Source organism: Corvus brachyrhynchos, unplaced genomic scaffold (genome assembly GCF_000691975.1).
Source record: "Corvus brachyrhynchos isolate BGI_N302 unplaced genomic scaffold, ASM69197v1 scaffold142, whole genome shotgun sequence".
Classification (NCBI taxonomy): domain Eukaryota; kingdom Metazoa; phylum Chordata; class Aves; order Passeriformes; family Corvidae; genus Corvus; species Corvus brachyrhynchos.
Genome location: NW_008237226.1, coordinates 8,519,621 through 8,532,603, shown reverse-complemented (window position 1 = coordinate 8,532,603; position 12,983 = coordinate 8,519,621). Strand labels below are relative to the sequence as shown.

General features: G+C 36.2%; 1 long non-coding RNA gene across 3 annotated transcripts in view; it reads right to left on the bottom strand.

Annotated features, from left to right (window-relative positions):
* The window catches only part of LOC108445453, a 370,042-nt gene that overhangs the window by 237,406 nt on the left and 119,653 nt on the right, over positions 1–12,983 (bottom strand). For all 3 annotated transcript variants that reach the window (XR_001860308.1, XR_001860310.1, XR_001860309.1), the window contains 3 exons: positions 9,096–9,320; positions 8,846–9,007; positions 2,923–3,042 (listed from right to left, as the gene is read on the bottom strand). This is a non-coding gene — a long non-coding RNA (uncharacterized LOC108445453). The remainder of the gene's footprint in view (positions 1–2,922; positions 3,043–8,845; positions 9,008–9,095; positions 9,321–12,983) is intronic.

The window sequence follows — 12,983 nt, the reverse complement described above, 5'->3', positions numbered from 1 at the left end:
AGGAGGTCACACTTGCATACAACTCCATGTACTCTGTACTCTCTGGAGCACAGGGGGAGCACACACCTTAGGACAGTACAACACAAACTGCTGTTTGCATCCAGAGAATAGGATGAGCTATCCTTGCTCCTATCCCAAAAGTTCTCTGTGTTTAGCTGTGCTGCATCCCAAAAAGGCCAAAGTCTGTTACAAAAGGTATTGGACTTACAGTCTGTCTTAACAAACACCTTTTCAGCAAAAAAGGGAACAAATATACTCACTTGAGACACAGCATACATGCAGCAGGATTGCAAATATCTCCCTTATGGCCTGCCCATTTGTCACTGTACTAGATTGCAGAAATTATCTCCAGTATTCAAAGAATAGCTCCAACTCCCAGCACATTAATCCTCGATGAAATTAGAGAAACCATTAAAGTTTACTGTGTAATTATCTAATTAAGCAGGCACCTTTGGAGCAAAAGGGCCTTTCAGGTAGATTAAATACAAAAGTTTAATGAATAAAAGTACTCTCTGATACCCCAGCCTTGTTGTTCACCCTCAAATGACAATATTATTGTAGGAGATTTACAAGTTCTTCCAAAATGAGGTTTGTAGTAGAACTGTGGGCATAATTTTATCTGCTGCTATAAAAACTCCAGTCTAACAAAACTCTGTACCTACACCTTTAAGATTCATTTATTATAAAAGAACTCCTTGTAATATTGCTTCCAGTAAAAGAAGTGGGATGTAAAATTCCTCCTAAAGGGCTCAATCTGGTACAGTACTCAAAATAAATAGTAAAGACATGGACTGGGAGTGGAAAAGATCCAAATTTCACTAATGAGGTCTGTTGTCTGGTTACCATTTATTAGGGGTAACTACAAGTCTCAATAGGAGAGCAAAAATCTAAGCATCCTGCTAGAAGAATATTACTATCCTTTCTTCACCTTGTTAAAACTGTAGCAGGCAGACTACAGGTAATTTGCTTACATCCCTAGCATATTCTAAAAAATTAATGTATTCTCTGATTTAAGACTTGAATTATGTAAGCCTTCCTAGTAGTTTACCTCAAAACCAGACATAGCTGACATTTGCCTCCCAGAAGAACAAAGCTGTTATTTTGTCAATGCCAACAGTGTTCACTGGCTTAGAAAACGAAAGGCATTGCTGGGTCATGAGGTCTCGGAACCAAGAATGTGGGGCAGCTTGTGATCTCAGCACAAGCCTGAAGAAACATGGGTCTGGACATACTGATGTGAGCAGTTTGCTTTTAGTAACAAGGACCCTAATTTATGTGATCTTCAGCAAATAGTACTTGTCCTCCTCCCTGCTCCTCTCTCAGGTGTTGTTGAGCATCCCCTCCCTTGCACACAATCCTTCCACTCAGTGCTTCAGGGCACATGACTTGCCATCAGATTCCTGATCTCTCCTTTGCCATGGTGACTGATGAGACATTCTTGATGCTTCTGTCCACTTTTGACTCCCTCCTAAGATGTTATCTGTCCTGTCAATGGCCGACCTCTAATCACGATTCCTGTTTCCTTCCTGTCTGCTTTTGAAAGTTTTCCTACAGAAATGGTGACATCGGGGTGATTTCTCTAACAAATTTTTCTCTCTTTGTCCTTATGGTACCCTCTCAGCTAAAGGACTTGACTACTCCCATTTACACTGAATCTGCAGTTTCAGTGGATACATATTCTCCTACCTAAACTCTCTCCTAGAAATGGTACTTTTATCTCTGCCACAAATCTCTTAAATTTATATCAAAAGAAATAGGATCAGATGAATGTAAGGTTCCTTTGTCATTACTCTTTCCTTCTCACAAAAAAAATATTTTTATTTATTTTTTTATTTATTATTTTATCTTTTGCTTCTCATTCTATCTCTTTCAAGTTTCCTTATGCTCACAGATTGTTTCTTACATACATCACTATTTTTTTGTGCTTTGTTTTAATTCTAAGCAGAAATATAGAAACTATAACAACATCTGGGCAATAAAGGATCATCTCCTGACATTTTTCACCCTTGTATTCCAAACTCAAAAGAATGCAACATCTCAAGTTATGACAGAAGACAAGTCTTATATGACATAATCGCCATTCCCATGCACTCTTCTGACAAGGACTGTATCTGATGTGGAAGCTCCTGAGGGAGTAACAGAGATGGATAAGATACGACATTTATTTATTTACATGGGTTTGAAGGACCTGTTAATTAAATGACAGTTCAATTTTACCCACTCCTGTATGTGATTTGTATAATTTAAAGGCACATCTGTTCCATATCAGGTGAACTTCTCCACCTTAGCAGTTTTATAACTTTGACACTTATTTCCATATTTCAGTTCCATAATCACAGGATATATGTTACTAATTCTTTAGATAAAACCTCTAGTTAACACAATGCAAAGTGATGTGAATGTGTAGCTAACAGTACATGCAGAGAATCATACTATTGCAACCTGAAATAAAGTACCATTTGAATGAACAGAACAAATAAACTCATGGTTTTCAGCTGTAAAATGAAAATATATACTTGGATAAAGTCCCATGTATGTCCTTTTAAACTGAGTGTATCATCTTTTTAGAAATCATGGATGACACCTTTAAGAGATTTAACTCTGGTGATTTCATTTCTAAGTTGACTATAAAAAATCAAATAAAGTCAAGAGTGATCCAGCTCCTCAAGTTGGTTATTTCAATATTAATGTCCTCAGCAGGTGTAATTAATTTATACAACATTTTTTGATCTAACTAAACAGAGCTATGAAAATTATTTTCATACCCCTTCTTGGATTATCAGTCTTTAATTAAGACCAGAGGTGGGGAAGAGAAAACTATATGTTATGAAGCTGCAATTTATGATGATGCATTACATTTTAAAGGTAGTAAGAAAGAGACATACTCTTCACTGAGAAGAAGCAATATTTAAACTCACTCACTTTGTGGGAAGGTGCTGCAAAGCAAGGAGAGTCAAAGCTGTATATTCCAAGATTCATTTCTATGTTTTCTTCATATGTTGTCCTTATAATATTTTCTCTTCCTGAAGGAACATTTTGGCACTAAAAAAAAAGTGGTTTTGAAGCCACATTAGCAGCATATTCTGGGTGTATCAAGTAAAGTCAGAGGGAAGGACTAGAGAAAAATGAACCAACACTGCTTTAAAGAAAATCTTATCTTCATAATACTAAATATTTCATTAATTTATTCAGGTTTCATCATACATTTCACACTGAAAATTACTTTTTTCCAGACTAAACCAGACTAGTTTAAAATTTTCAGGACATTTCCTTTTGGTTTTATGTAGCTATTCTATATTATGGATGATCTGCCCAATGTTTTAATAAATGTGATGCAAGAAATGTCAAATTGCTTTTAATTTAATAAAATACAACATTGAAAACTCATTCATATGGCTTATATACATATTAAGGCCCACAACCCTGCTTAGATTCCTGAAGAACTTTTTTCCCAGCACAATGTATTTCCAGTCTGTAACAGAGACACTTCTAAATTAACCAAACCTTTCCACTTCTCATTTTTCCTACAGCAATTCCACTTATCGGTGTTTTCTCATGTGCTTCACTCCACACCCAAGGCAGTTACAATCTTGGTGTCCTCTTCTGTTACTTTTAAAGCAGTGACTTAGCATTTGTTCAGCTAAATGAACAGCAAATTTCAGCCAAAATCTTTGATGTCAGGTCCAGACATGTAAGCTAGTTGGATCCAAATAACGGCATCATATTCCCCAAGAGAACCGACAGCACAAATCTTTACATGACAAATAGTTAAAGGAGCAAGAAAAGGTCATACTATCTTCGTTGAGGAAAAGTAAAATTTAAACTCACTTACTTGCATTAAGTTTTTGCAGTGCACCAGAAGCTGAGGCTGCATTCTCCATGCAATTATACTAACTTCCTCATCTTATTTATAAATAAAGGATATTAAAATCACAGATAATGGAAGACTTTGTATTAGTGGGTTTAAGATTAATTATTTTAGGAAAGAAAGACCACAAACTTTGATAAAAGTCATTGCAGACTTTGAAGAATTTGAGAGTGTTTAGAGTATTAAGGGAAAAAAGTGATGTGACATTTTATTAATTGGAAAATTGATGAGAGAAATAGTTGTGTGAAGAGTCATGGAATTTTTTTTATTCATTTTGGCAAGATTTACTAAAAATGAAGCAAAAAAGCAGATTCTTAAATAGAATTTTAGGCCACCATTTAAAATTTCCTGTTTATGGCTATGACTGAATAATACTGAAAGCACAGTCATTATTTCCAACAGGATTGTACCCTTTTTCATATAAATAGTAGAAGTCTATGCCATGTTTACAGAGATACATAAAAAATGCAATCTATTCTCAAATATACTGTTCTCCTGGAGATATCCCAATCAGAAGCACATAGACACAATCTCTTCCATAAGTTCAGAATTAGAAGGGTAAGGAGAAAATATCTGTAAATTTAGAAGAGCTCTTCAGTGCAGTGCCTCTAGGTATCTCTTTGGCAGAGGGATCTAAAAGTCCTTCCATTCATAAGCAACAGACTGCTCCCATATCAGACCACCTGCTCCAACACAGTCAGGGCCTTACTGGTTGAGACAACTGTGCTCAGCTGCACCTTTTTACTGTAGTCACATTGCCAACATCGCCACTGAGGGGATTGGGTTATGTGCTACCAGTTAGAAAATGCTTAATACACAAAATATTGTGGGGCATGAGAAGATTGGTTAGGGGTATATGAGCTCCATCATTAAGCCTGTGTATTTGTTCTTCTTTTTAGTAGGCACAACTGTTCTGAGCACAACTGTTCCATTAGGGTAACTGCATAGCCAGGCAATACCGTTGATCACCAATCAATACCACTGCTTAAGCATGGGATGGAAGCCAGATTACCCTAAGATGCAGGCAACAAGCTCTCACATTGCAAACCCTCCTGTCTCTGCTGACTGTTGAATTCAAACATTTCTATAAAATCTACATATCCATCTTACTTTCTGACTCATGCTTTGCAATTCAAAAACTGACCACAGCAAAAATCAATGCCAGTAGATTAGAGGCTGAGAACTGTCACAGAAAAGAAAAAATTATCTTCTTAGGCAACTGCTAGCCATTGAAAAATGTCACAGGCACAATGTTCTTCCTTTCATTTAAGCACTGCAGCTATATTATGGGACATCTTTCGATTCTCAAAATGTCAGCAATGCATTTGGGCCCATATTCACTCTCAGCCAATAGAAATAAAAGATGGGAATTAGCTGCAGCAATATTTTGTTTGCTGATCTTAGAAACATTCACAGGCAATGAATGTGGTTTTAGCTGCCAATATATTATTTTTTCGAGAAAAAAAGAAAAGTCTTGGAACAGTTAATATAAATTACAAAAAATTTAAATGAGAAAAATCTGTGGGCAGATTTCCTATATTTGTTTTCTCAATGGTCTTTGCTCCCAAGAAGTATATTAAATAGAGAAGAATTTTTCAGTGGGTTGTGCAGGAGACTTCAGCCTTTTAAATTAGGCAAAATGCATAATTCAATGCTGGTAGGTTATAAACATGTATTTGCACAGTATATATTGTGCAGAATATGTAACTTACACATGCAACCCCCACTCAGGTTTATTTATGTGCTCTGACCCCTATTGTGGAAGCAATGAAGAAAATATCAAAATACTTACCTGAATAGCTATTTCTGAAATTGAGAATTATGAAGGAGATGAAAATCAATCTCCTGATTAGTAGAAATAGCACAAACAGGCAGAATTTCAAAGGTGCATCTCTGGACACTATGAATGCCAAGAGAGAGGTGTAAACATTAAGATACAGCAAGATTAGTAGAAAAGGCAGGTTACTACACAGTATGACTGACAACAAAATCCTAATTTACTTGCATGAAACTTATTGATGGAGGAGCTTATCTTCTGTCACTTGTTATGAAGATGGTCTGGTGCTCAGGTTTATCAGTAATCCTTTGATGGATTTTACAAGGACAGATTTTCATGCTCACTGAATACAGTTATCAGAGGCATTTATGCTCATTTGTACAATTTTTTTCCAATTTTTTGGAGGTGATGAAGGCCACTGCAGTTGGAAGTCCCTTTCCACAACTGCTGGTAACCATTGACATATCTTCCAAATCACAGCACTTTGGTATCCCAGCATTTACATTATCCGCCTGTCTTCGGAGGGATTGGATTTTGTGTCTGAGAAATCACAGAGCAGTCTAATTTTGAGAGTAAGTGGACATGTAATAACATACAGGGAAAAATGCATGCTTGGTTTATGCCCACAATTACACACATATAGTATGACTAAACTCTAGTAATTCAAATATTGTAACTATTTCAAAGATTCTTGTGACCACATGTAGAAAGTGGCATAAAGTCATGTTTTCCTTCCCATCTTAAGAACAATTTCCATCTGAAGTAATCAAAACAAAGAATGCTTTAAAAGAAACAAAACATGTTCTTATAGACATTTTTCTCACAATACCACTTACATGTACTAACCATGAGTCCTTGATAAATAGGAATAAATACTGTGTAAAGAGGCAGACACCCATCTTTTACCTATTTTTTAGAGAAATCTATTATTCTCCAATAAAATTAAATTAACGATGAATGCTTTTCTCCCTGAATTCTTCCTATGATCTCTGACAAATACAGTGCAAAATGCTGGGTGATGGTCATCACTCTGGCACTGGCAGTACTCTTCTAGTAAGAACAGCAAAGTATTTTCAAATCCTATTAAAACTCTGCAGTACATATTTTGCAACAGAACATGGATACACATGATTAAACTTTCATGAATAAATCACAAGACATATCTGTTAAAAGACAGCATGGATGTGGAAATTCATTACAGGCTTGCGGTGAAATACAACTCAGGTTTGTAAATTGGAGAAGCAGTTCTGTCACTCCACCCACACTACTCACAATGGTAGTGCTGTCAAAGGGCAAAAGCCAGTGAATACTGAGGAAAAAAAAAATGAGGTGGAGGTGTTACTCCTTTTAGTATAAAGAGTGAAACAATAAGGCTCTTTAATGTAAGCATATTTTTTCAAATTAGGAATACAACAGCATGGGTCAGTGAAACCATGCTTCAAGCTGACCACAGAGATGAGAATGGATGGAAGGTGGGAGACACAGAGTCAGGGTCATGCAGGGATCTTCAAAAGTATGAAGTATTTGCACTGAAGCATTTTAAGTAATCCCTTCTAGCTGTTCACTTTCAGGCTGCTGCAACTATTATGCTTGCCTTCAAGCTCTTTTCAGTTCAACACAGTGCATATCACACTTACTTCAAGCACTGCTGCAAATTGTTATATTTATTATGATACTTTGAATTAATGCTTTCACCTCCACATCATTCTAAGCAACCCTTCATAATCAAGAATTAGTAATTAATAGAGACACAAAGAGAACACATTGGTAACACAGCTTTTCTGATTTGTCCCAGAAAGACAGATATGCAGCAAACGAATTTCACTTTGAAATAAAGGGATCAGGTAGATTTCAGGTGAATTCATACAAGTAAAAAAAAGTAAATATCAGTGAGATATTAGAAATAGAGATAGATATTTCTACACCTAAAATAAGGTGTGAACAGATGCAGGATGATAAGTTCCATTCTCTATTAAATTATTTCTATGAAATGTTCCTGAAAGACCATTAACTCTTCCACAGTGTTTTCATTCTTTACTCAGTTCTATATAAAATAGCAAAAACAGAGGAAGTCTTCTGATGCATTCTATATGACTTGTAAAGGAGAGAAAAATATATACCTCATGAGATGCAGGGGCTTATTGACTGTATATATAGTGTTGTGACTGCATTATTTCCTGGATGTAAACCAACTCTATTGCCTCTTCCAGTTTAATCCTTTCCCAGCTGAAATCGCTAGGGAGCCCACCATGCAACACATGAAAAAAAAAAATTCTTACTGAAAATGTGAAAATGTATCAATAAAAAGAATACCAAAACAGATCCAGACCAAAGCAAACAAACAAAACACCCTTTTCCCCCTAAAAGATACAATAGCGGTTAGGAAGTTGTAACTAAAGGTATGAACTATTGGGCAGAAAAAACATATTCTGGAGATGAGAAGGCTCTAGTGAGACCTTATAGCAGCCTTCCAGTACTTGAAGGGAACATACAAGAGAGCTTGAGCAGGATGTTTTACAGGAGCATGCAGTGTCAAGATAAAGGATATGACTTTAAACTAAAAGAGGGTAGATTTAGATTAGATATTAGGAAGAAATTCTTTACTGTGAGGGTGGTGAAGTACTGGAACAGACACTGACCAGAGAAGTTGTGGATACCTCACCCCTGGAAGTGTTCAAGGCCAAGTTGGATGGGGCTTTGAACAACCTGGTCTAGTGGAAGGTGTTCCTGCCTGTGGTGGGTGCCTTGGAACACAGTGGTCTTTAAGGTCCCTTCCAACCCAAACCATTCTATGATTCTACAGCCACCTAAGAAGTTGAATACACTCATTGAGCCCACTGAAAACGAAACCCTTTTTTCCTGATGAAGAGTTATTGTTCAACCCTACTACACATAATTGCTTGAACCAATGCATGGAGAGCAGCCACATCATGTACCCAAGACGGCCCTCTAAGTAAGGGTTACAGTATTAATTCTGCTTTAACTAATGGTGAAACCACATGTTAAACTATAGAAAAAAGTGTTGTAGTCTGAGACAGCCTCCTTTGCTTTTATGAAATACAAACAGGTTGGTTCTGCCGCTGCTGGAAATCAGCGATGCTGCATTAAAATCATGCAATCCTTATATTTATTTTTGTTTGTGCCTTTTTATTAGGCTGTCTCAGAGCACCTTAGGAATCAAACCTGTAAATGTCTCTTACCCTAAAATAAACAGCACTCAGCATGACACAAATGACATTTTGTGAGGCTCCAGGAGGGAGTAAAGTAGCACTGCCACAGAGTTCCTTCTTCCTCTTGAAATGTCATTACTCTGGTATATTAACATAAATCACTTATCCAGTTGGACAGCACAGCAGGTCACTCTAGAAAGGATTTCAAGTAATGAAATATGTTTCACACATAAACAGAAAATACAAAGCAATAACAAATGGTTCCCAATACTTTACTTACTCAGCACTCCATTTGCCAGGTTTATTGTTCATGTACATAATAAACTTGATTGCATGCTGCAGTAGCCTTGTTTATTGGTTCAACCACTTGAAATCATTCCATATTCATTTTGGTGTTCACCATGTTTTCGCCCACATGTTGTACATAATCCAAACAGTTGAAACAATATTGTGTGCATACTTGGTAGAGTACATATGAGGAATAGGCCGAGGTTATTTCCCTGTACTTGATTAAGGGCAGAAAAAAAGATCTTGAAGAATATTAAAAATGCAGTCTAGTAGATCTCTGTGACATTTATGAGTTCTGTTCAATCATTTGTCAGGTAAATCAGAAATACAAAAGTATCTATGGATACAGATATTAGATTAATCAGTCAATACCATTCAGATATAGGTCAATCGTATAAAAAAAAAAAAACAAAAACAAAAAACCAACAAAACCCAACTCCCCCAAATACTTCAACAGAAAAGGCATGTGATGTGTTATTCATTGGCCTATGTGGCTCCCCATTTTATCCACTTTGTTTTTAAAATCCATCATTTTTATTCACTATGTAGTATAATAAGAAAGAAGAATATATAGTGAAATATTTTCAATAAGTTTTAGAGGAAAAGGAAATGGCCAGAGGTCATCTGAATAAATAACAAAACTAGATACTTCATCCCCTCTTGTCTGAGGAAAAAGAAGTGTGGTAGATTTTCCAATCTCTTGTTGCCTTCAGAAAGATTTTGTTTTAAATTATCAAACCAAAGGAGTTCTTCCTTCATGGAAGGAATGTTCCAAAATATCTGCAAAAGAATAACCTTGTCAGACAACAAACTAAACAAATTTCCACCATTAACATTCAATACAAAGAGAATCCTTGGCATCCTGCTTAGTCACTTCAAAACCACACATTTCATGGCTGCTACCAAACATTTATCGGCTAAACAGTTGGTATGACATTATTGCTTAAGACATCATCTGTAGATATCTCCTACGTTCCTGTCTTTTTTTGGCTCTATTTTTGCATGTATCCTAGGCACAGGGAACATGAATGCTTTTAGGACACCACTTCTTACTGAATGCATTAAGTTGTATTTTGAAGACCAGACCCTGACTTGCCTTTTACTGCTACCACAATTATGTTCTATGAACACTCCCACTTCTATTTTCTGTTAGGGAGAAAAAAACAAATGTGCAAAGCAGTTGGCATTATTTTTTTTTCTTTAAATTTCTTTGAAACTAGAAAAAGTTTAAAACAAATATCAAAAAACGTATCATCTAACAAGATAAATTTATTTATGAAGTATTAGTAAATGAAACAAAATGCTTAATGTACATGTCCTTAATTTAATCTTATAGTTAGGCAAGTGAAACGCAAAAGGGAATTGCCTTCTAAGAATTATAAATCTGGTAGTTGCCACATGGTCATAAGGCTGGTGGCAATTACATAAGCAAATGTATGGTCTTAACCTGCTTCACTGTTCCAGGCATTCTCTCCCCTCCTATCTCTTCTGCTACTTTCAGCACATTTAAACATATTATTTGCCATCCTTAAGTTCTGGGCATCTCCTCACATCGCAGGAGAAAATGAAATAGCTGCAAATGAGTTGCTTCCAGAATGAGGATCTCTATAGATTTACTAGGACTGCCCTACACTTAAATTCATTTTGCACAATGGGAGGCAGAGTTAATAGTTTTATTAGCAAAGCACATGCTACAGTGCTAATGCCATCATAGTGCTTTTGGTACACAGTATCTCTGTGTGAAGTGGCATTGTGTAAGCTCTCAGACATCAGTAAGGATCTGTTTATGGCTGCTTGTTTTATGAGGTAAGATTATGGTTTATTAAGAAACACTGTTTACAGTAGACAGCTACACTGAGACATCATAAAAGTATTATGGAGAAAAGGAAAAGCGTGAAAGATGCCCTTCCCCCTCCAAAAAAAAAAAAAAAAAGAAAAATTAATTCTGGTGTTCTGGTGAAATATCAATAACAATAACACACTTAACATATTTTACGTTATCGTTTTCTGCTTTCAGCATTTTAGTTTATAAAATACTGTAGCTTCTATCTGCGAAGCAAGTTTTTTAGGCACTATGGTTACAAAGAACTCAATATCTTCATATATTTTTAATCAATCCATATAAGTATCTTTGTTGCACTCTGAACTAGTAAACTCTTTGGAACATGTGCAATAATGTAAATCCTTAATGTCTTATTTAATTGTCTAACTGATCAATATATTTACTTTATAATTGCATAAAATCATCTAGGCCAGTTTTTATGGTCAAGAACTTATGACCATGGCAATCATAATTTCCATATTTGTCTTGTCATCATGTCTTTGCCCTGTTGTTTTTAAAATAATAATTTTACAAGCTTAAACCCTTAGTAACATCAAATTTAGACACCTAATTTCCCCTCTTGTCCAGTACTAGAGTGCTTTTAGATTCTTGATGCATTTGTTTTTTCCTAATGATAATTTTGCATAATTTATATTAAGTTTTTGTACTGTTCACTACAGGACAAAATATTTCATTTACATGATTTCAGATAACTCACTTTCTATGTTGAAGACAGCATTTTCCAAAGATACTAATCATATGTAATTTTAATGGAAACTTTTAAAGGTAACATTTACCAAACTACTTTCAGCTTTGCTAATTTTTGCTACTGAGAAATTACTGTTTTCTCTGCTAACCAACTTGAAGAATTGTCACCTGAGAAACAGACTAGCAGTGCTATTGTAACACTTTCCACCTTATAACTAATGCAGAAAAAAAAAAAGGCTTCTCTTATATTTATTTAGTAAACATAAAAGTTCAGATAAAATACAGCAATCACCAGGAACACAGATTATTTTCTGTATTGTGTGTAATGAGTAGAATACCTTTCCTTTAACTAATGAAAAAACTCATAGAATTCAGAAAGCCATTTACCCCACATTACTTGTTTTACAAGATTCTAATTTCTCTTACTATGCAGAATGGAGAAAAGTAATGGATAGACTAGAACCATTATTTATATATATCTGTTGAAAATTCTATCTTGCTGAGAAGAGTTATATATCTTTCAACTGTTTAAGAAAAAAGGTTGTGACTTCTGCCTTTTGCAAGTAATTATCTTTCTTTCTCACCCAATCACACTTTACTTGTTTCCTATGGGTGCATTGGCTGCAGCAATGTTCCTTACAAGCACTTTATGCAGAACCTTCCATAAATCCTTGGTATTGCTATCCTTCACATGAAGACAACAGAGTGCTAAATTATTTAGCTGTAATTTCTTCCATCTGCTAAATTTTAATTCTTGTTTTAGTGACAAGGGGGATGTTGGCATTTCCTTTGGTACACCAGTATTGACTCTTTTTGCTGAATGACTATCCCGATTCTTTTCCTACTGAGGCGAAACATTAGAAAATTGCCATAAGCTTTTTCTTTTATGTTATGAGATGGGAAAGACCTAAAATTGTGCTGTGGGCTTCCTGCCCTGAGTTTTCTCTCCAATTTCTAAGTGATAAAGTGGGATCAAATTTTCAATGTGCAAGGATGTAAATGGAGATTTACACAAAGATGATTGTCATGGGTTAGCAAGCATAGTCCTGGAAGTGATGTTCTATGACCTGACAGAACCTATCAGCTGCCCAGTTTGAATATGGACAATTTTTTAAGCCACTTAAAATTTTGACTGCCTCTGTGGTGAACATTTAAGAATGGACAAAGCCTGGGGGAGCTCTGTCTCGTTTCCGGCGCTGGGACAGGTGGCTGCAGGGCCCGTACGGGGCCCTCAGGGCCCGGGCCAGGTCCTGCTCAGGCCAGGCCGGGCCACGGCCATCCTGGAGCCGTGCAGCCCTGTTCCACCCGCGGCCCCCCACAGCCCTGCTACGTGCAGACAGCACGGACCCC